Source organism: Hemitrygon akajei, chromosome 26 (assembly GCF_048418815.1).
Source record: "Hemitrygon akajei chromosome 26, sHemAka1.3, whole genome shotgun sequence".
In the NCBI taxonomy this organism is placed as follows: Eukaryota; Metazoa; Chordata; class Chondrichthyes; order Myliobatiformes; family Dasyatidae; genus Hemitrygon; species Hemitrygon akajei.
The window spans coordinates 56,129,500-56,151,569 of NC_133149.1; positions in this window are offsets into that span (position 1 = coordinate 56,129,500).

The following is a 22,070-nucleotide window of genomic DNA, read 5'->3' on the forward strand; positions in this document are numbered from 1 at the left end:
AGACGTAAACTCACTCCAGTCTCCCGCTGCCCGAGTCGAGAGAAACGTAAACTCACTCCAGTCTCCCGCTGCCCTAGTCGAGAGAGACGTAAACTCACTCCAGTCTCCCGCTGCCCGAGTCGAGAGAGACGTAAACTCACTCCAGTCTCCCGCTGCCCGAGTCGAGAGAAACGTAAACTCACTCCAGTCTCCCGCTGCCCGAGTCCAGAGAGACGTAAACTCACTCCAGTCTCCCGCTGCCCGAGTCGAGAGAGACGTAAACTCACTCCAGTCTCCCACTGCCCGAGTCGAGAGAAACGTAAACTCACTCCAGTCTCCCGCTGCCCGAGTCGAGAGAGACGTAAACTCACTCCAGTCTCCCGCTGTCCGTGTCCAGAGAGACGTAAACTCACTCCAGTCTCCCGCTGCCCGAGTCGAGAGAAACGTAAACTCACTCCAGTCTCCCGCTGCCCGAGTCAAGAGAGACGTAAACTCACTCCAGTCTCCCGCTGTCCGAGTCCAGAGAGACGTAAACTCACTCCAGTCTCCCGCTGCCCGAGTCGAGAGAGACGTAAACTCACTCCAGTCTCCCGCTGCCCGAGTCGAGAGAGACGTAAACTCACTCCAGTCTCCCGCTGTCCGAGTCCAGAGAGAAACGTAAACTCACTCCAGTCTCCCGCTGTCCGAGTCGAGAGAGACGTAAACTCACTCCAGTCTCCCGCTGTCCGAGTCGAGAGAGACGTAAACTCACTCCAGTCTCCCGCTGCCCGAGTCGAGAGAGACGTAAACTCACTCCAGTCTCCCGCTGCCCGAGTCGAGAGAGACGTAAACTCACTCCAGTCTCCCGCTGCCCGAGTCGAGAGAGACGTAAACTCACTCCAGTCTCCCGCTGTCCGAGTCGAGAGAGACGTAAACTCACTCCAGTCTCCCACTGTCCGAGTCGAGAGAAACGTAAACTCACTCCAGTCTCCCGCTGCCCGAGTCGAGAGAGACGTAAACTCACTCCAGTCTCCCGCTGCCCGAGTCGAGAGAGACGTAAACTCACTCCAGTCTCCCGCTGTCCGAGTCCAGAGAGACGTAAACTCACTCCAGTCTCCCGCTGCCCGAGTCGAGAGAGACGTAAACTCACTCCAGTCTCCCGCTGTCCGAGTCCAGAGAGACGTAAACTCACTCCAGTCTCCCGCTGTCCGAGTCGAGAGAAACGTAAACTCACTCCAGTCTCCCACTGTCCGAGTCCAGAGAAACGTAAACTCACTCCAGTCTCCCGCTGTCCGACTCCAGAGAGACGTAAACTCACTCCAGTCTCCCGCTGTCCGAGTCGAGAGAGACGTAAACTCACTCCAGTCTCCCGCTGCCCGAGTCGAGAGAGACGTAAACTCACTCCAGTCTCCCGCTGTCCGAGTCGAGAGAGACGTAAACTCACTCCAGTCTCACGCTGTCCGAGTCGAGAGAGACGTAAACTCACTCCAGTCTCCCGCTGTCCGAGTCGAGAGAGACGTAAACTCACTCCAGTCTCCCGCTGTCTGAGTCGAGAGAGACGTAAACTCACTCCAGTCTCCCGCTGCCCGAGTCGAGAGAGACGTAAACTCACTCCAGTCTCCCACTGTCCGAGTCCAGAGAGACGTAAACTCACTCCAGTCTCCCGCTGCCCGAGTCGAGAGAGACGTAAACTCACTCCAGTCTCCCGCTGCCCGAGTAGAGAGAGACGTAAACTCACTCCAGTCTCCCGCTGCCCGAGTCGAGAGAGACGTAAACTCACTCCAGTCTCCCACTGTCCGAGTCCAGAGAGACGTAAACTCACTCCAGTCTCCCGCTGCCCGAGTCGAGAGAGACGTAAACTCACTCCAGTCTCCCGCTGTCCGAGTCGAGAGAGACGTTAACTCACTCCAGTCTCCCGCTGTCCGAGTCCAGAGAGACGTAAACTCACTCCAGTCTCCCGCTGCCCGAGTCGAGAGATACGTAAACTCACTCCAGTCTCCCACTGTCCGAGTCCAGAGAGACGTAAACTCACTCCAGTCTTCCGCTGTCCGAGTCCAGAGAGACGTAAACTCACTCCAGTCTCCCACTGTCCGAGTCCAGAGAGACGTAAACTCACTCCAGTCTCCCACTGTCCGAGTCGAGAGAGACGTAAACTCACTCCAGTCTCCCACTGCCCGAGTCCAGAGAGACGTAAACTCACTCCAGTCTCCCGCTGCCCGAGTAGAGAGAGACGTAAACTCACTCCAGTCTCCCGCTGTCCGAGTCGAGAGAGACGTAAACTCACCCCAGTCTCCCGCTGTCCGAGTCGAGAGAGACGTAAACTCACTCCAGTCTCCCGCTGTCCGAGTCGAGAGAGACGTAAACTCACTCCAGTCTCCCGCTGTCCGAGTCGAGAGAAACGTAAACTCACTCCAGTCTCCCGCTGCCCGAGTCGAGAGAGACGTAAACTCACTCCAGTCTCCCGCTGTCCGAGTCGAGAGAGACGTAAACTCACTCCAGTCTCCCGCTGTCCGAGTCCAGAGAGACGTAAACTCACTCCAGTCTCCCGCTGTCCGAGTCCAGAGAGACGTAAACTCACTCCAGTCTCCCACTGCCCGAGTCGAGAGAAACGTAAACTCACTCCAGTCTCCCGCTGCCCGAGTCGAGAGAGACGTAAACTCACTCCAGTCTCCCGCTGCCCGAGTCCAGAGAGACGTAAACTCACTCCAGTCTCCCGCTGTCCGAGTCCAGAGAGACGTAAACTCACTCCAGTCTCCCACTGTCCGAGTCCAGAGAAACGTAAACTCACTCCAGTCTCCCGCTGTCCGAGTCCAGAGAGACGTAAACTCACTCCAGTCTCCCGCTGTCCGAGTCCAGAGAGACGTAAACTCACTCCAGTCTCCCGCTGCCCGAGTCGAGAGAGACGTAAACTCACTCCAGTCTCCCGCTGCCCGAGTCGAGAGAGACGTAAACTCACTCCAGTCTCCCGCTGTCCGAGTCGAGAGAGACGTAAACTCACTCCAGTCTCCCGCTGCCCGAGTCGAGAGAGACGTAAACTCACTCCAGTCTCCCGCTGTCCGAGTCCAGAGAGACGTAAACTCACTCCAGTCTCCCGCTGTCCGAGTCCAGAGAGACGTAAACTCACTCCAGTCTCCCGCTGCCCGAGTCGAGAGAGACGTAAACTCACTCCAGTCTCCCGCTGCCCGAGTCGAGAGAGACGTAAACTCACTCCAGTCTCCCGCTGTCCGAGTCGAGAGAGACGTAAACTCACTCCAGTCTCCCGCTGCCCGAGTCGAGAGAGACGTAAACTCACTCCAGTCTCCCGCTGCCCGAGTCGAGAGAGACGTAAACTCACTCCAGTCTCCCGCTGTCCGAGTCGAGAGAGACGTAAACTCACTCCAGTCTCCCGCTGCCCGAGTCGAGAGAAACGTAAACTCACTTGAGTCTCCCGCTGTCCGAGTCGAGAGAGACGTAAACTCACTCCAGTCTCCCGCTGTCCGAGTCGAGAGAGACGTAAACTCACTCCAGTCTCCCGCTGTCCGAGTCGAGAGAGACGTAAACTCACTCCAGTCTCCCACTGCCCGAGTCGAGAGAGACGTAAATTCACTCCAGTCTCCCGCTGTCCGAGTCGAGAGAGACGTAAACTCACTCCAGTCTCCCGCTGTCCGAGTCGAGAGAGACGTAAACTCACTCCAGTCTCCCGCTGTCCGAGTCGAGAGAGACGTAAACTCACTCCAGTCTCCCGCTGCCCGAGTCGAGAGAGACGTAAACTCACTCCAGTCTCCCGCTGTCCGAGTCGAGAGAGACGTAAACTCACTCCAGTCTCCCGCTGTCCGAGTCGAGAGAGACGTAAACTCACTCCAGTCTCCCGCTGCACGAGTCGAGAGAGACGTAAACTCACTCCAGTCTCCCGCTGCCCGAGTCGAGAGATACGTAAACTCACTCCAGTCTCCCGCTGCCCGAGTCGAGAGAGACGTAAACTCACTCCAGTCTCCCGCTGCCCGAGTCGAGAGAAACGTAAACTCACTCCAGTCTCCCGCTGCCCGAGTCGAGAGAAACGTAAACTCACTCCAGTCTCCCGCTGCCCGAGTCGAGAGAGACGTAAACTCACTCCAGTCTCCCGCTGCCCGAGTCGAGAGAAACGTAAACTCACTCCAGTCTCCCGCTGCCCGAGTCGAGAGAAACGTAAACTCACTCCAGTCTTCCGCTGCCCGAGTCGAGAGGAACGTAAACTCACTCCAGTCTCCCGCTGCCCGAGTCGAGAGAGACGTAAACTCACTCCAGTCTCCCGCTGCCCGAGTCGAGAGAGACGTAAACTCACTCCAGTCTCCCACTGCCCAAGTCGAGAGAAACGTAAACTCACTCCAGTCTCCCGCTGCCCGAGTCGAGAGAAACGTAAACTCACTCCAGTCTACCGCTGTCCGAGTCGAGAGAGACGTAAACTCACTCCAGTCTCCCGCTGTCCGAGTCGAGAGAAACGTAAACTCACTCCAGTCTCCCGCTGCCCGAGTCGAGAGAAACGTAAACTCACTCCAGTCTCCCGCTGCCCGAGTCGAGAGAGACGTAAACTCACTCCAGTCTCCCGCTGTCCGAGTCGAGAGAGACGTAAACTCACTCCAGTCTCCCGCTGCCCGAGTCCAGAGAGACGTAAACTCACTCCAGTCTCCCGCTGCCCGAGTCGAGAGAAACGTAAACTCACTCCAGTCTCCCGCTGCCCAAGTCCAGAGAGACGTAAACTCACTCCAGTTTCCCACTGCCCGAGTCCAGAGAGACGTAAACTCACTCCAGTCTCCCGCTGTCCGAGTCGAGAGAGACGTAAACTCACTCCAGTCTCCCGCTGCCCGAGTCTAGAGAAACGTAAACTCACTCCAGTCTCCCGCTGCCCGAGTCGAGAGAGACGTAAACTCACTCCAGTCTCCCGCTGCCCGAGTCGAGAGAAACGTAAACTCACTCCAGTCTCCCGCTGCCCGAGTCGAGAGAGACGTAAACTCACTCCAGTCTCCCGCTGCCCGAGTCGAGAGAAACGTAAACTCACTCCAGTCTCCCGCTGCCCGAGTCGAGAGACGTAAACTCACTCCAGTCTCCCGCTGTCCGAGTCGAGAGAAACGTAAACTCACTCCAGTCTCCCGCTGCCCGAGTCGAGAGAAACGTAAACTCACTCCAGTCTCCCGCTGCCCGAGTCGAGAGAGACGTAAACTCACTCCAGTCTCCCGCTGTCCGAGTCGAGAGAGACGTAAACTCACTCCAGTCTCCCGCTGCCCGAGTCCAGAGAGACGTAAACTCACTCCAGTCTCCCGCTGCCCGAGTCGAGAGAAACGTAAACTCACTCCAGTCTCCCGCTGCCCAAGTCCAGAGAGACGTAAACTCACTCCAGTCTCCCACTGCCCGAGTCCAGAGAGACGTAAACTCACTCCAGTCTCCCGCTGTCCGAGTCGAGAGAGACGTAAACTCACTCCAGTCTCCCGCTGCCCGAGTCTAGAGAAACGTAAACTCACTCCAGTCTCCCGCTGCCCGAGTCGAGAGAGACGTAAACTCACTCCAGTCTCCCGCTGCCCGAGTCGAGAGAAACGTAAACTCACTCCAGTCTCCCGCTGCCCGAGTCGAGAGAGACGTAAACTCACTCCAGTCTCCCGCTGCCCGAGTCGAGAGAAACGTAAACTCACTCCAGTCTCCCGCTGCCCGAGTCGAGAGACGTAAACTCACTCCAGTCTCCCGCTGCCCGAGTCGAGAGAAACGTAAACTCACTCCAGTCTCCCGCTGCCCGAGTCGAGAGAAACGTAAACTCACTCCAGTCTCCCGCTGCCCGAGTCGAGAGAGACGTAATCTCACTCCAGTCTCCCGCTGCCCGAGTCCAGAGAGACGTAATCTCACTCCAGTCTCCCGCTGCCCGAGTCGAGAGAGACGTAAACTCACTCCAGTCTCCCGCTGTCCGAGTCGAGAGAGACGTAAACTCACTCCAGTCTCCCGCTGTCCGAGTCGAGAGAGACGTAAACTCACTCCAGTCTCCCGCTGTCCGAGTCGAGAGAAACGTAAACTCACTCCAGTCTCCCGCTGCCCGAGTCCAGAGAGACGTAAACTCACTCCAGTCTCCCGCTGCCCGAGTCGAGAGAGACGTAAACTCACTCCAGTCTCCCGCTGTCCGAGTCGAGAGAAACGTAAACTCACTCCAGTCTCCCACTGTCCGAGTCGAGAGAGACGTAAACTCACTCCAGTCTCCCGCTGTCCGAGTCGAGAGAAACGTAAACTCACTCCAGTCTCCCGCTGCCCGAGTCGAGAGAGACGTAAACTCACTCCAGTCTCCCACTGTCCGAGTCCAGAGAGACATAAACTCACTCCAGTCTCCCGCTGTCCGAGTCGAGAGAGACGTAAACTCACTCCAGTCTTCCGCTGTCCGAGTCCAGAGAGACGTAAACTCACTCCAGTCTCCCGCTGTCCGAGTCCAGAGAGAAACGTAAACTCACTCCAGTCTCCCGCTGTCCAAGTCGAGAGAGACGTAAACTCACTCCAGTCTCCCGCTGCCCGAGTCGAGAGAAACGTAAACTCACTCCAGTCTCCCGCTGCCCGAGTCGAGAGAGACGTAAACTCACTCCAGTCTCCCACTGTCCGAGTCGAGAGAAACGTAAACTCACTCCAGTCTCCCACTGTCCGAGTCGAGAGAGACGTAAACTCACTCCAGTCTCCCGCTGTCCGAGTCCAGAGAGACGTAAACTCACTCCAGTCTCCCACTGTCCGAGTCCAGAGAGACGTAAACTCACTCCAGTCTCCCGCTGTCCGAGTCCAGAGAGACGTAAACTCACTCCAGTCTCCCGCTGACCGAGTCGAGAGAGACGTAAACTCACTCCAGTCTCCCACTGTCCGAGTCCAGAGAGACGTAAACTCACTCCAGTCTCCCGCTGTCCGAGTCGAGAGAGACGTAAACTCACTCCAGTCTTCCGCTGTCCGAGTCCAGAGAGACGTAAACTCACTCCAGTCTCCCGCTGTCCGAGTCCAGAGAGAAACGTAAACTCACTCCAGTCTCCCGCTGTCCAAGTCGAGAGAGACGTAAACTCACTCCAGTCTCCCGCTGCCCGAGTCGAGAGAAACGTAAACTCACTCCAGTCTCCCGCTGCCCGAGTCGAGAGAGACGTAAACTCACTCCAGTCTCCCGCTGCCCGAGTCGAGAGAAACGTAAACTCACTCCAGTCTCCCGCTGCCCGAGTCGAGAGACGTAAACTCACTCCAGTCTCCCGCTGCCCGAGTCGAGAGAAACGTAAACTCACTCCAGTCTCCCGCTGCCCGAGTCGAGAGAAACGTAAACTCACTCCAGTCTCCCGCTGCCCGAGTCGAGAGAGACGTAAACTCACTCCAGTCTCCCGCTGCCCGAGTCCAGAGAGACGTAATCTCACTCCAGTCTCCCGCTGCCCGAGTCGAGAGAGACGTAAACTCACTCCAGTCTCCCGCTGTCCGAGTCGAGAGAGACGTAAACTCACTCCAGTCTCCCGCTGTCCGAGTCGAGAGAAACATAAACTCACTCCAGTCTCCCGCTGCCCGAGTCCAGAGAGACGTAATCTCACTCCAGTCTCCCGCTGCCCGAGTCGAGAGAGACGTGAACTCACTCCAGTCTCCCGCTGTCCGAGTCGAGAGAAACTTAAACTCACTCCAGTCTCCCACTGTCCGAGTCGAGAGAGACGTAAACTCACTCCAGTCTCCCGCTGTCCGAGTCGAGAGAAACGTAAACTCACTCCAGTCTCCCGCTGCCCGAGTCGAGAGAGACGTAAACTCACTCCAGTCTCCCACTGTCCGAGTCCAGAGAGACGTAAACTCACTCCAGTCTCCCGCTGTCCGAGTCGAGAGAGACGTAAACTCACTCCAGTCTTCCGCTGTCCGAGTCCAGAGAGACGTAAACTCACTCCAGTCTCCCGCTGTCCGAGTCCAGAGAGAAACGTAAACTCACTCCAGTCTCCCGCTGTCCAAGTCGAGAGAGACGTAAACTCACTCCAGTCTCCCGCTGCCCGAGTCGAGAGAAACGTAAACTCACTCCAGTCTCCCGCTGCCCGAGTCGAGAGAGACGTAAACTCACTCCAGTCTCCCACTGTCCGAGTCGAGAGAAACGTAAACTCACTCCAGTCTCCCACTGTCCGAGTCGAGAGAGACGTAAACTCACTCCAGTCTCCCGCTGTCCGAGTCCAGAGAGACGTAAACTCACTCCAGTCTCCCGCTGTCCGAGTCCAGAGAGACGTAAACTCACTCCAGTCTCCCACTGTCCGAGTCCAGAGAGACGTAAACTCACTCCAGTCTCCCGCTGTCCGAGTCCAGAGAGACGTAAACTCACTCCAGTCTCCCGCTGACCGAGTCGAGAGAGACGTAAACTCACTCCAGTCTCCCACTGTCCGAGTCCAGAGAGACGTAAACTCACTCCAGTCTCCCGCTGTCCGAGTCGAGAGAGACGTAAACTCACTCCAGTCTTCCGCTGTCCGAGTCCAGAGAGACGTAAACTCACTCCAGTCTCCCGCTGTCCGAGTCCAGAGAGAAACGTAAACTCACTCCAGTCTCCCGCTGTCCAAGTCGAGAGAGACGTAAACTCACTCCAGTCTCCCGCTGCCCGAGTCGAGAGAAACGTAAACTCACTCCAGTCTCCCGCTGCCCGAGTCGAGAGAGACGTAAACTCACTCCAGTCTCCCACTGTCCGAGTCGAGAGAGACGTAAACTCACTCCAGTCTCCCGCTGCCCGAGTCCAGAGAGACGTAAACTCACTCCAGTCTCCCACTGCCCGAGTCCAGAGAGACGTAAACTCACTCCAGTCTCCCACTGTCCGAGTCGAGAGAGACGTAAACTCACTCCAGTCTCCCGCTGTCCGAGTCCAGAGAGACGTAAACTCACTCCAGTCTCCCGCTGTCCGAGTCGAGAGAGACGTAAACTCACTCCAGTCTCCCGCTGCCCGAGTCGAGAGAGACGTAAACTCACTCCAGTCTCCCGCTGCCCGAGTCCAGAGAGACGTAAACTCACTCCAGTCTCCCGCTGTCCGAGTCCAGAGAGACGTAAACTCACTCCAGTCTCCCGCTGTCCGAGTCGAGAGAGATGTAAACTCACTCCAGTCTCCCGCTGCCCGAGTCGAGAGAGACGTAAACTCACTCCAGTCTCCCGCTGCCCGAGTCGAGAGAGACGTAAACTCACTCCAGTCTCCCGCTGCCCGAGTCGAGAGAAACGTAAACTCACTCCAGTCTCCCGCTGTCCGAGTCCAGAGAGACGTAAACTCACTCCAGTCTCCCACTGCCCGAGTCCAGAGAGACGTAAACTCACTCCAGTCTCCCACTGTCCGAGTCGAGAGAGACGTAAACTCACTCCAGTCTCCCGCTGCCCGAGTCGAGAGAGACGTAAACTCACTCCAGTCTCCCGCTGCCCGAGTCGAGAGAGACGTAAACTCACTCCAGTCTCCCGCTGCCCGAGTCGAGAGAAACGTAAACTCACTCCAGTCTCCCGCTGCCCGAGTCGAGAGAAACGTAAACTCACTCCAGTCTCCCGCTGTCCGAGTCGAGAGAGACGTAAACTCACTCCAGTCTCCCACTGCCCGAGTCCAGAGAGACGTAAACTCACTCCAGTCTCCCACTGTCCGAGTCGAGAGAGACGTAAACTCACTCCAGTCTCCCGCTGTCCGAGTCCAGAGAGACGTAAACTCACTCCAGTCTCCCGCTGTCCGAGTCGAGAGAGACGTAAACTCACTCCAGTCTCCCGCTGTCCGAGTCCAGAGAGACGTAAACTCACTCCAGTCTCCCGCTGCCCGAGTCGAGAGAGACGTAAACTCACTCCAGTCTCCCACTGTCCGAGTCGAGAGAGACGTAAACTCACTCCAGTCTCCCGCTGTCCGAGTCCAGAGAGACGTAAACTCACTCCAGTCTCCCGCTGCCCGAGTCGAGAGAGACGTAAACTCACTCCAGTCTCCCACTGTCCGAGTCGAGGGAGACGTAAACTCACTCCAGTCTCCCGCTGCCCGAGTCTAGAGAAACGTAAACTCACTCCAGTCTCCCGCTGCCCGAGTCGAGAGAGACGTAAACTCACTCCAGTCTTCCGCTGCCCGAGTCGATAGAAACGTATACTCACTCCAGTCTCCCGCTGCCCGAGTCCAGAGAGACGTAAATTCACTCCAGTCTCCCGCTGCCCGAGTCGAGAGAAACGTAAACTCACTCCAGTCTCCCGCTGCCCGAGTCAGCATTGAGGATTCTCATCAGTGTTACCTGGGAGTTACACCTCAGAGTTGAGGAGTCTCATCAGTGTTACCTGGGAGTTACACCTCAGAGTTGAGGAGTCTCATCAGTGTTACCTGGGAGTTACACCTCAGAGTTGAGGAGTCTCATCAGTGTTACCTGGGAGTTACACCTCAGAGTTGAGGATTCTCATCAGTGTTACCTGGGAGTTACACCTCAGAGTTGAGGAGTCTCATCAGTGTTACCTGGGAGTTACACCTCAGAGTTGAGGAGTCTCATCAGTGTTACCTGGGAGTTACACCTCAGAGTTGAGGAGACTCATCAGTGTTACCTGGGAGTTACACCTCAGAGTTGAGGAGTCTCATCAGTGTTACCTGGGAGTTACACCTCAGAGTTGAGGAGTCTCATCAGTGTTACCTGGGAGTTACAGCTCAGAGTTGAGGAGTCTCATCAGTGTTACCTGGGAGTTACACCTCAGAGTTGAGGATTCTCATCAGTGTTACCTGGGAGCTACAGCTCAGAGTTGAGGAGTCTCATCAGTGTTACCTGGGAGTTACACCTCAGAGTTGAGGAGTCTCATCAGTGTTACCTGTGAGTTACACCTCAGAGTTGAGGATTCTCATCAGTGTTACCTGGGAGTTATACCTCAGAGTTGAGGATTCTCATCAGTGTTACCTGGGAGTTACACCTCAGAGTTGAGGATTCTCATCAGTGTTACCTGGGAGTTACACCTCAGAGTTGAGGATTCTCATCAGTGTTACCTGGGAGTTACACCTCAGAGTTGAGGAGTCTCATCAGTGTTACCTGTGAGTTACACCTCAGAGTTGAGGAGTCTCATCAGTGTTACCTGGGAGTTACACCTCAGAGTTGAGGAGTCTCATCAGTGTTACCTGTGAGTTACACCTCAGAGTTGAGGATTCTCATCAGTGTTACCTGTGAGTTACACCTCAGAGTTGAGGAGTCTCATCAGTGTTACCTGGGAGTTACACCTCAGAGTTGAGTAGTCTCATCAGTGTTACCTGGGAGTTACACCTCAGAGTTGAGGAGACTCATCAGTGTTACCTGGGAGTTACACCTCAGAGTTGAGGAGTCTCATCAGTGTTACCTGGGAGTTACACCTCAGAGTTGAGGAGTCTCATCAGTGTTACCTGGGAGTTACACCTCAGAGTTGAGGAGACTCATCAGTGTTACCTGGGAGTTACACCTCAGAGTTGTGGATTCTCATCAGTGTTACCTGGGAGTTACAGCTCAGAGTTGAGGAGTCTCATCAGTGTTACCTGGGAGTTACACCTCAGAGTTGAGGAGACTCATCAGTGTTACCTGGGAGTTACACCTCAGAGTTGAGGAGTCTCATCAGTGTTACCTGGGAGTTACACCTCAGAGTTGAGGAGTCTCATCAGTGTTACCTGGGAGTTACACCTCAGAGTTGAGGAGACTCATCAGTGTTACCTGGGAGTTACACCTCAGAGTTGAGGAGACTCATCAGTGTTACCTGGGAGTTACACCTCAGAGTTGAGGAGTCTCATCAGTGTTAGCTAGAAGGTTACATCTCAGAGTTAAGAATCATCTCATAATGCCAAAATCTTTATACGTCCCGAATCAACCATCGAGTAACGACTTCGTGTCAAAACCAAACCTACAGTAGGAAAATTATTCAATTATAAAATTTTAAAAAGCCGCATCTTGATAAAAAGCAGCTGAAGTCATTCATTTGTATTTGTCTCAATGCATTAAAGAAGTTTTTGCATTTCAAAGGTTTTTTTTTCTCTCAAAAGATTTTTTTCTTGAATCGTTGATAATTTTGAATTGTGTTAGTTGAGGAGGTATCATGGTTAGCGCCGAGGACTTTGAACCGTGTGACGGGAGTTCATATCTCCGGTTATCATCAGAAATAGGTGTGTAAATTCAGTAGAGAGTAGCCTAGTAAGTCATGTCGCGTCCCCATAGCATTTCCACCTGACGATTTATCTTGGCGTAACCGCAAATATTGTCGTAATATAATATTCAAAAGCGTATTTCCCGCGATACTTTGCTAAAGGTGTGTCTGGTTGAGTAAAGCGGTCATCCCTGACTTAGTCAGACAGTTTTTCTCATATTAGCTCATATTTTTCTCTTTACCCTTAACCCTTCATTAACCCTCCATCATGTCAAAAAGAAGGAAATGGAATGATGACTATGTGTGCTTTGGTTTCACTCGCACAACAGGAAATGATGGCTTGCCAAACCCCAGTGCATTCTCTGTAGCGTTGTGTTTTCCAACTCAAATCTGAAGCCATCCAAGCTTCAAGAGCACTTCAAGAACAAGCATGGCGGAGCTGATGTTGAAGGACATGATGTTGGGTCATTGAAAATCAAAAGAGCTCGTTTTGATTCACACAGAACTCTTCCAAAATTAGGTTTTGTTTCTGTTGAAACGAAAATTAGGTTTCTTCTTGCTTCATACCAAGTGGCATATAAAGTGGCCAAATCCAAGAAGCCCCATACAATTGCGGAAGATCTCATCAAGCCATGTGCACTGGAAATGGCAACAATTATCCTGGGCAAAGAAGCAAGAAAAAAATTTGAACTGGTGCCCCTATCAAATAATGTCACTCACAACCGAATCAGTGATTTGAGTGGAGATATTTTGGACCAAGTCATCTCAGATGTCAGAGCTAGTCCTCTTAAAATCTTTATTCAGTGGGATGAGTCAACTGATGTCTCCAGTTGTAGCCAACTCATCACATTAGTGAGGTATGTCAATGATGGTGCTGTGAAGGAAGATTTCCTGTTTTGTAAAGATCTGAAAACAAACACAATTGCAAAGGATGTGATGCAGCTGGTGAAAGACTTCTTTGCCAAACATGATTTAGATATCAAAGTCATTGGTTCTGTGTGCACTGGCAGGGCACTTGCAATGCTTGGAAATAAATCTGGCTTTTCTGCATTGATGAAGAAGGAGATTCCAGACTTGCAAGTTACCCATTGTTTTCTTCATCGGTGTGCTTTGGCATCAGAAACATTGGCTCCAAATTTGAAGAAAGTCCTTGATACTTGTGTGAAGATCATCAACTGGATCAGGGGGGCGTGCTTTGAACCATCGCATCTTCAGATCATTTAGTGAGGATCTGGGAAGTGAGCATTCAGTTTTGCTTTTCCACATAGAAGTCCGTTGGTTGTCATGAGGACAAGCTTTAACCCGCTTCTTTGAACTGCGGGAAGAAATCAAAGTTTTTCTGGAGGAGCGTGAATGTGATCTGGTTGGGGCAATGGAATCACAGGAATCCGCCCAAATGCTGGCTTACATTTTCTCTCGTATGAATGACCTGAGTGTTTCTCTTCAAGGAAAAGGGATAAACATATTGAAGGCTTGTGAAAAGTTGAATGCCTTCAAAGAAAAGTTACGTCTTTAGTGTCGAAGGATGGAAAAAGGCAGTCTCTCAAATTTTCCTTCACTAGAAGAGATGGTTGATGATGTTGGATCCATAACTCCTACTGTGCGCGAAGAAATTGTGGCTCATTTGGAAATGCTGTCAGAATCATTTGATGGATATTTTGCTGCTGGAGACCTGAAGATTTCAGAAGAATGGATCATGAATCCATATTCCTACAATTTGGAGAAGATGTCAGATGATGAAGAGCAGAAGGAAGATTTTATTGATTTGCGGACAAATCGAGCTCTTGAAATGCAATTTAAAAGCAAGACTTTGGAGGAGTTTTGGTGTGCAGCACTGGATATGTTCCCAAGACTTGGTGGAAAAGCACCCTGTGTCCTCATTCCATTTGCAACAACATACTTGTGTGAATCTGGATTCAGTTCTCTTTTGTCAATCAAGACAAAATCTAGCAATCGCCTGAATCCACAGGCAGACCTGCGGATCACAGTCAGCAAGAAAGTTCCACTTTTTGACAAAATTCATGAATGAGAAACAGGAGCAAAGAAGTCATTGAATTTTATGTTCACAATTGGGATTGATTTTACTGTTTACAATTCTTTCTGAATAAATTAGAATCTAATTGCTCAATTTATATTTGCATTTTATGCACTGAGTTAAAAGCTTACTTTTTTAAGTTCAATTTGTTCACCCGTGGTATTGTAAGTGGTTCAATTTGTGGTTCAAAAATTAGAAAGTAGACTTCTTCGTCTTCAAATGTGATATTACTTTTGTAGGGGGTGCGAACATTAATCAAACATTTCCTAGGGGTGTGGGGCATAGAAAAGGTCGGGAACCACTGACGTAGAGGCTAGGGGTCTAATTGGTCTTTGTAAGTGGTCACTTGATTGGGCTAGGGTTATGTCGACGGTGTGATTGGCGGTGCAGATCAAAGGGCTGGGTGGGTTTGTTCCATGTTGTGTCTCTGATATTAATCTTCATCACCATTATGTGCCATGTTATATGATGTCACCATCATGACGTCCATGTCGTATGACATCACCATTATGTGCTGTGTTGTATGATGTCACCATCATGGCGTCCGTGTCATATGACATCGCCGTTATGTGCCACGTTATATGACGTCACCATCATGACGTCCATGTCGTATGACATCACCATTATGTGCTGTGTTGTATGATGTCACCATCATGACGTCCATGTCGTATGACATCACCATTATGTGCCGTGTTGTATGATGTCACCATCATGACGTCCATGTCGTATGACACCATCATTATGTGCAGTGTTGTATGACATCACCATTATGTGCCATGATATATGATGTCACCATCATGACGTCCATGTCCTATGACATCACCATTATGTGCTGCTTTGTATGACGTCTCCATGACGTCCGTGTCGTATGACACCATCGTTATGTGCTGTGTTGTATGATGTCACCATCGTGATGTCCGTGTCATATGACATCACCATTATGTGCCGTGTTGTATGACGTCACCATCATGATGTCCATGTCATATGACACCATCGTTATGTGCCGTGTCGCATGTCACAGGTGATCATGGTCTATCCATGACCATGACTGTTCTTGGCAAACTCTTCTACAGAAGGGGTTTGCTGTCGGCTTTCTTCTGGGCGGTGTCTTTACAAGATGGGTGACCCCAGGCCATTATCGATACTCTTCAGAGATCGTCTGCCTGGCGTCAGCGGTCGCATAACCAGGACTTGTGATCTGCGCCGTCTGCTCATTCGACTCTCTGCCACCTGCTCCCATGACTTCAAGTGACCCCGATTGGGGGCAGGGGGTTCTAAGCAGGTGCTACAACTTGCCCAAGGGTGACCTGCAGGCTAGTGGAGGAAAGGAGCACCTCACACCTCCTTTGGTAGAGACGTATCTCCACCCCGACACCCGTCTAATCATTGCAGAGTTAGAGAGGAAGGTGAGGAAACGTTCTTCAAACAGAGAAAGTTCGTTAATGTGAGAATGCTGTTCTTGGACTAGAGGTCAGCATACAACACCATACTGCCAACCTCGGCCTTGACCCAGCCTTGTGCAGCTGGATCCTCAACTTCTAGACAGATCTCCGGCAGGCGGTAAGAGTGGGCTCCCTCACCTCTGCCCCTCAACACAGAAGCCCCTCAGGTCTGTGTCCTAAGCCCCTCCTCTTCTCCCTGTATACTCATAACTGTGTCGCCACCCACAGCTCCAATCTGCTAATTAAATTTGCAGATGATACTACATTGATTGGCTTTATCTGAAACAATAACGAGGTGGCCTGCAGGGAAGAAATCATCTCCCTCAATGTCGCAAAAGCAAAGGAGCTGGTTGTGGACTATGGGAGGAGTGGAGACAGGCTAACTCCTACTGACATCGATGGGTCTGGGGTTGAGAGGGTGAACAGCTTTAAGTTCCTCGGCATCCACATCACCGAGGATCTCACGTGGTCTGTACACACCGGCCGTGTGGTGAGAAAGGCACAACAGCACCTCTTAGATAGATAGATAGATAGATACTTTATTCATCCCCATGGGGAAATTCAACATTTTTTCCAATGTCCCATACACTTGTTGTAGCAAAAACTCATTACATACAATACTTAACTCAGTAATAATATGATATGCATCTAAATCACTAACTCAAAAAGCATTAATAATAGCTTTAAAAAAAAGTTCTTAAGTCCTGGCAATTGAATTGTAAAGCCTAATGGCATTGGGGAGTATTGACCTCTTCATCCTGTCTGAGGAGCATTGCATCGACAGTAACCTGTCGCTGAAACTGCTTCTCTGTCTCTGGATGGTGCTATGTAGAGGATGTTCAGGGTTTTCCATAATTGACCGTAGCCTACTCAGCGCCCTTCGCTCAGCTACCGATGTTAAACTCTCCAGTACTTTGCCCACGACAGAGCCCGCCTTCCTTATCAGCTTATTAAGACGTGAGGCGTCCTTCTTCTTAATGCTTCCTCCCCAACACGCCACCACAAAGAAGAGGGCGCTCTCAACAACTGACCTATAGAACATCTTCAGCATCTCACTGCAGACATTGAATGACGCCAACCTTCTAAGGAAGTACAGTCGACTCTGTGCCTTCCTGCACAAGGCATCTGTGTTGGCAGTCCAGTCTAGCTTCTCGTCCAACTGTACTCCCAGATACTTGTAGGTCTTAACCTGCTCCACACATTCTCCATTAATGATCACTGGCTCCATATGAGGCCTAGATCTCCTAAAGTCCACCACCATCTCCTTGGTCTTGGTGACATTGAGACGCAGGTAGTTTGAGTTGCACCATGTCACAAAGTCCTGTATCAGTTTCCTATACTCCTCCTCCTGTCCATTCCTGACACAACCCACTATGGCCGTGTCATCAGCGAACTTCTGCACATGGCAGGACTCCGAGTTATATTGGAAGTCAGATGTGTACAGGGTGAACAGGACCGGAGAGAGTACGGTTCCCTGTGGCGCTCCTGTGCTGCTGACCACTGTGTCAGACCTACAGTCTCCCAACCGCACATACTGAGGTCTATCTGTCAAGTAGTCCACTATCCAATCCACCATGTGAGAGTCTACTCCCATCTCCGTTAGTTTGTGCTTTAAGATCTTGGGCTGGATGGTGTTAAAGGCACTAGAGAAGTCAAGGAATGTAATCCTCACAGCACAACTGACCCCATCTAGGTGAGAGAGTGATTTGTGCAGCAAATACGTGATAGCATCCTCCACTCCCACCTTCTCCTTATACGCAAACTGAAGCGGATCCCGGGCGTGCCTGGTTTGTGGCCTCAGATTCTGTATTATCAGCCGCTCCATGGTCTTCATCACGTGCGACGTCAAGGCAACAGGTCTGAAGTCATTCAACTCCTTTGGTTGTGGTTTCTTCGGTACCGGGACAATACAAGATGTTTTCCACTGTCTGGGTACTCTTCTCTGATCTAGACTCATGTTGAAGATGCGCTGTAGTGGTTCTCCCAGTTCAGTCGCACAGGCCCTCAGTAATCGTGGGGAAACTCCATCCGGTCCAGCCGCCTTGCTGGTACAGATCTTCCTCAGTTGACCTTCCACCTGTGCAGCCGTAATCCTGGGCGTGGGCAAGGTCTCCTGTGAGTGGATATTTTCCTGTGAGGGAAGTAAGCCTGGTGTGGAGTTCTGCAGTGAGGGTGAGATTGTGCTGTCGAACCTATTGAAGAAGTTGTTCAGCTGGTTCGCTTTCTCCACATCTCCACTTATGTTTGCCCCCCGCTTTGCACCACATCCGGTGATGATCTTCATCCCATCCCACACCTCCTTCATGCTTTTTTCCTGCAGCTTTTGTTCTAACTTCCTCCTATACTGCTCCTTTGCCCCCCTTATCTGTACTCTGAGTTCCTTCTGAACTCTTTTAAGCTCCAACCGATCACCATCTTTAAAGGCCCTCTTCTTCTGGTTTAGGAGGCCTTTGATGTGACTAGTGATCCAGGGCTTATTATTGGGATAGCAGCGAACAGTTCTAACAGGGACAACGGCATCCACACAAAAGTTAATATAGTCCGTTGTGCATTCAGTGACCTCCTCAACGCCCCCACAGAGCCCCCCTTGCAGTACATCCCAGTTGAGGAAGTTTGGTGTGGGCCCCCCAAATCCTCAGGACTTCCTACAGGGGCACGATTGAGAGCATCCTGACTGGCTGTATCACTGCCCGGTACGGGAACTGTACCTCCCTCAATCGCAGGGGCATGATTGAGAGCATCCTGACTGGCTGCATCACTGCCCGGTACGGGAACTGTACCTCCCTCCATCGCAGGGGCACGACTGAGAGCATCCTGACTGGCTGTATCACTGCCCGGTACGGGAACTGTACCTCCCTCCATCGCAGGGGCACGACTGAGAGCATCCTGACTGGCTGTATCACTGCCCGGTACGGGAACTGTACCTCCCTCCATCGCAGGGGCACGACTGAGAGCATCCTGACTGGCTGCATCACTGCCCGGTACGGGAACTGTACCTCCCTCCATCGCAGGACTCTGCAGAGAGTGGTGCGGACAGCCCAGCACATCTGTAGATGTGAACTTCCCGCCATTCAGGACGTTTACAGAGACAGCTGTGTAAAAAGGGGCCCGAAGGATCATTGGGGACCCGAGTCACCCCAAACACAAACTGTTCCAGCTGTTACCATCCGGGAAACGGTCCCGCAGCATAAAAGCCAGGACCGACAGGCTCCGGGACAGCTTCTTCCACCAGGCCGTCAGACTGATTAACTCATGCTGACACAACTGTATTTCTATGTTATGCTGACTGTCCTATTGTACATACTATTTATTATAAATGACTATAAATTGCACATTTGGATAGAGAGGTAACAAAAGGATTTTTAGTCCTCGTGTATATGAAGAATGTACGTAATGAAGTGGATTCAATTCCGTTAGGAAGCTCCTGCCTGACAGAGGGGTGGGGGAAGATCACATTTGAAGAATTCCCAGACACGGAGAGGAAGAGCTGTCGCCTGCCAGATCACGGGATTAGCTCATTAGTCTTGGACGATACCTGATTTGCTCTGACACAGCCGATACTCTCCGGGCGACTGTACTACAATTTATATACGTGGGTAATTATGCTGCTTGACATTGTTCACTTCTGCCGGATTTAGGTAGCAATTAATATGACAGTCTGCTCTGGAACTAAACTCCGTCATGCCGGTTTGTCTGACTCCAACACGGAGAGGTGAAGGGGCTCCCTCCTGCCTTATCCCAGGCTTCCCTGATCCCAGCAGTCCCGGGAAGGGTTCTGACTGACGATATTCACGTCGGGTTTCGCTGCAGACACGGGGAGGGAGGGCGAGGGGGCGGGACACGGGGCGGAATTCGGAGCAGGGGTAAAGAACGAAAATCTCTCAGCGGCCGCCTCATCGCTGATGCGAACATCTCGTCGGCCAATCACGTGGCAGTAACTCAGTGCGTAAGAAAGCACGCGGACCCGGTCAAGAGGTTCAGACCGAGAATCAGAACGGGGGTGGGGAGGCAAGAAACATGACCTGAGTGACTTTGACACCAGAATGATTGTTTGTTGGGTGCCAGAAGGGGTGGTTTGAGTATCTCAGAAACGGCTGTTCTCCTGGGATTTTCACGCACAGCGGCCTCAAGAGTAGGGGAGCGCAACCTTTTTTTTTTGGTGTCATGGGCCAATAAATACCATTAGCCGAGGGGGTGCGTGGGCTCCAGGTTGGGAAACCCTCTCCTCTGGAGTTCACAGAGAACGGTGTGAAAAACAAACGTAGGGCTGTCAGTACCATTAACTGTGGCGTTAACCATTCAGGCTAACAAAATGGCTTCTCTGTATGGTTATAGTGAAATGGCTTCTCTGTAATGTTACTTATTGCTGGAACGGGTTTCTGTGTCTGGGATGTTTGGGTTATGACTGCAGATAAGGGGGGAACTAGCCAATGGAGAATTGTTATGCTATCTTGTACGTGTGAGCTGAGCAGGAGTTCGCGGTCTTTCTCGGGAGACGAGCGAGGACGGACGTGTGAGGAGCGGACAGCGGTTCCAGAGCGACGGATACTGGACGTCGGCAGTTCGGAAGGTGGCCAAAGGCTCGGAAGGTCGTTGTGGATGGAACCGGAGGCGTGAGCTCCAACGTATTGAAATATTATGTGCACCAACTGATGAACTTACTGATTTGGTGCCTTGAGGTTATCTGTTTCTACTAACCCATCACTAAGAAATAACTATAAAGTTGTAATTATTTACACGCCTTTGGTGTATTGTCTGATATTTGTGTTGCGAGCGTGTACTGGGGGGGGCATTAGTCCATATTTACTCCGAAGTATTGCACTGTTGGCGGGGAGACGGCGGTTCACCCTAGGCGAATGGGGGTAAATTGGGGGCAAGGATGCTACACAAAATAAAAATGTCAGGGCGCTGGAGCAGGGATCCGATCGCAGACCCAGCGCCGTGCACGTAGTGATATTAATTGAGTAACAAATCCCGAGGTGCAAACAAAGTCGGTGTCAAAGTTCAGGCAGGGACCAAAACATCCAGAGAAATCCAGAAACCAGAATCGGGAAGCAGGCAGAGTCGATATTCAGACGGACAGAGTACAGATACGAATGCAGGAAAGGCTCAGGAAAACTCACTGGCACAATCAGGTGAAAACACAGGACTGAAATACACTGATCAATATACAGGGAGGCAGATGATAGGTGGAGCACAGTGAGACACGGGTGGCAGCAATACAGGTGGTAATGAGAACCAGGTGAGAGACGGAGTACTCAGTGATACAGGGGCCGGAGTAGAGCAGGAGCGGGGACAGGAGCACGTGGGGCAATGCGAAACCACAGACTGACGGCTAGGGGGGAAAATGCACAGAGTTCAACTGGAGGTACCGACAAAAAGTTCGAGTGAGCGACAGCTCTGTGGGTGGAAATACTTTGTTAATGAGAGAAGTTAGAGGAGAGTGGCCAGACTGGTTCAAGGCGATAGAAATTAAATAACCACACATTGCTACAGCGGTGTGCAGAAGAGCATCTCTGTTCGTACAACACGTCGAGCCTCGAAGTGGACGGGCTTTATTCGGTACCGGAGGTATCGTCAACTGAGTGTAGATTTGAAATGATGAGACATCAGCTCTGTTTACAATATCTGGTCTCTTTACCTTCTCATGCCACACACTGTCAGAGGTCCTGAAGCTTCCCTGTGACAACTGGATTAAGGAATATAACGGTACGTTTCCTTGCTGAGTAATTCTGAAGTGCCCTGCATACAGCCCTAATAACTGAATATCAGTTATTCAGGAAACAAGTTCCATCTGCAATGAAACAGGCCAGATGGGGATGATTTATTGAGTCTGGTTCTGTTCTGACTATATCCCCGAATCCGTGTATCCATGTTTCCGAACTCAGAATTAAGTGTCAGCTCTGCTCTGCGTCTGGGATGCTTGACCTCACCTGACGTCCTCTTCCCTCTTGGATTAGAGGGAGTGCCTTGTGAGGATAGGTTTGAGCGAGCCAGGGATTTTTCCCCTTTGGAATGAAGGGGGATGAGAGGTGACTGGATGGGGGTGTACAAGATGGCCAGAGACTCAGAGTGGCTGGGCAGTCAGAGGTCAAGACGGATTCATTCCAAAGGTAATTGCAGGAAGGCGTGGGAGTGTGTCAGAGGTAAGTTTCTACATGGATAGAGTGGAGCACACTACCAGGCGCGCTGTCTGTGTGGAGTTTGCAAGTTTCTCGGGTTCAATTCTGGCTTCAGGTGCTGTCTGTGTGGAGTTTGCAATTTCCTGCATTCAATCCTGGCATTGGACACTGTCTGTGTGCAGTTTGCAAATTCCTCGGGTTCAATCCTGGCTTTGGGTGCTGTCTGTGTGGAGTTTACAAGTTCTCCGGGTTCAATCCTGGCTTCGGGTGCTGTCTGTGTGGAGTTTTCAAGTTTCCTGGGTTTAATCCTGGCTTCAGAAACTGTCTGTGTGGAGTTTGCAAGTTTCTCGGGTTCAATTCTGGCTTCAGGTGCTGTCTGTGTGGAGTTTGCAATTTCCTGCATTCAATCCTGGCATTGGACACTGTCTGTGTGCAGTTTGCAAATTCCTCGGGTTCAATCCTGGCTTTGGGTGCTGT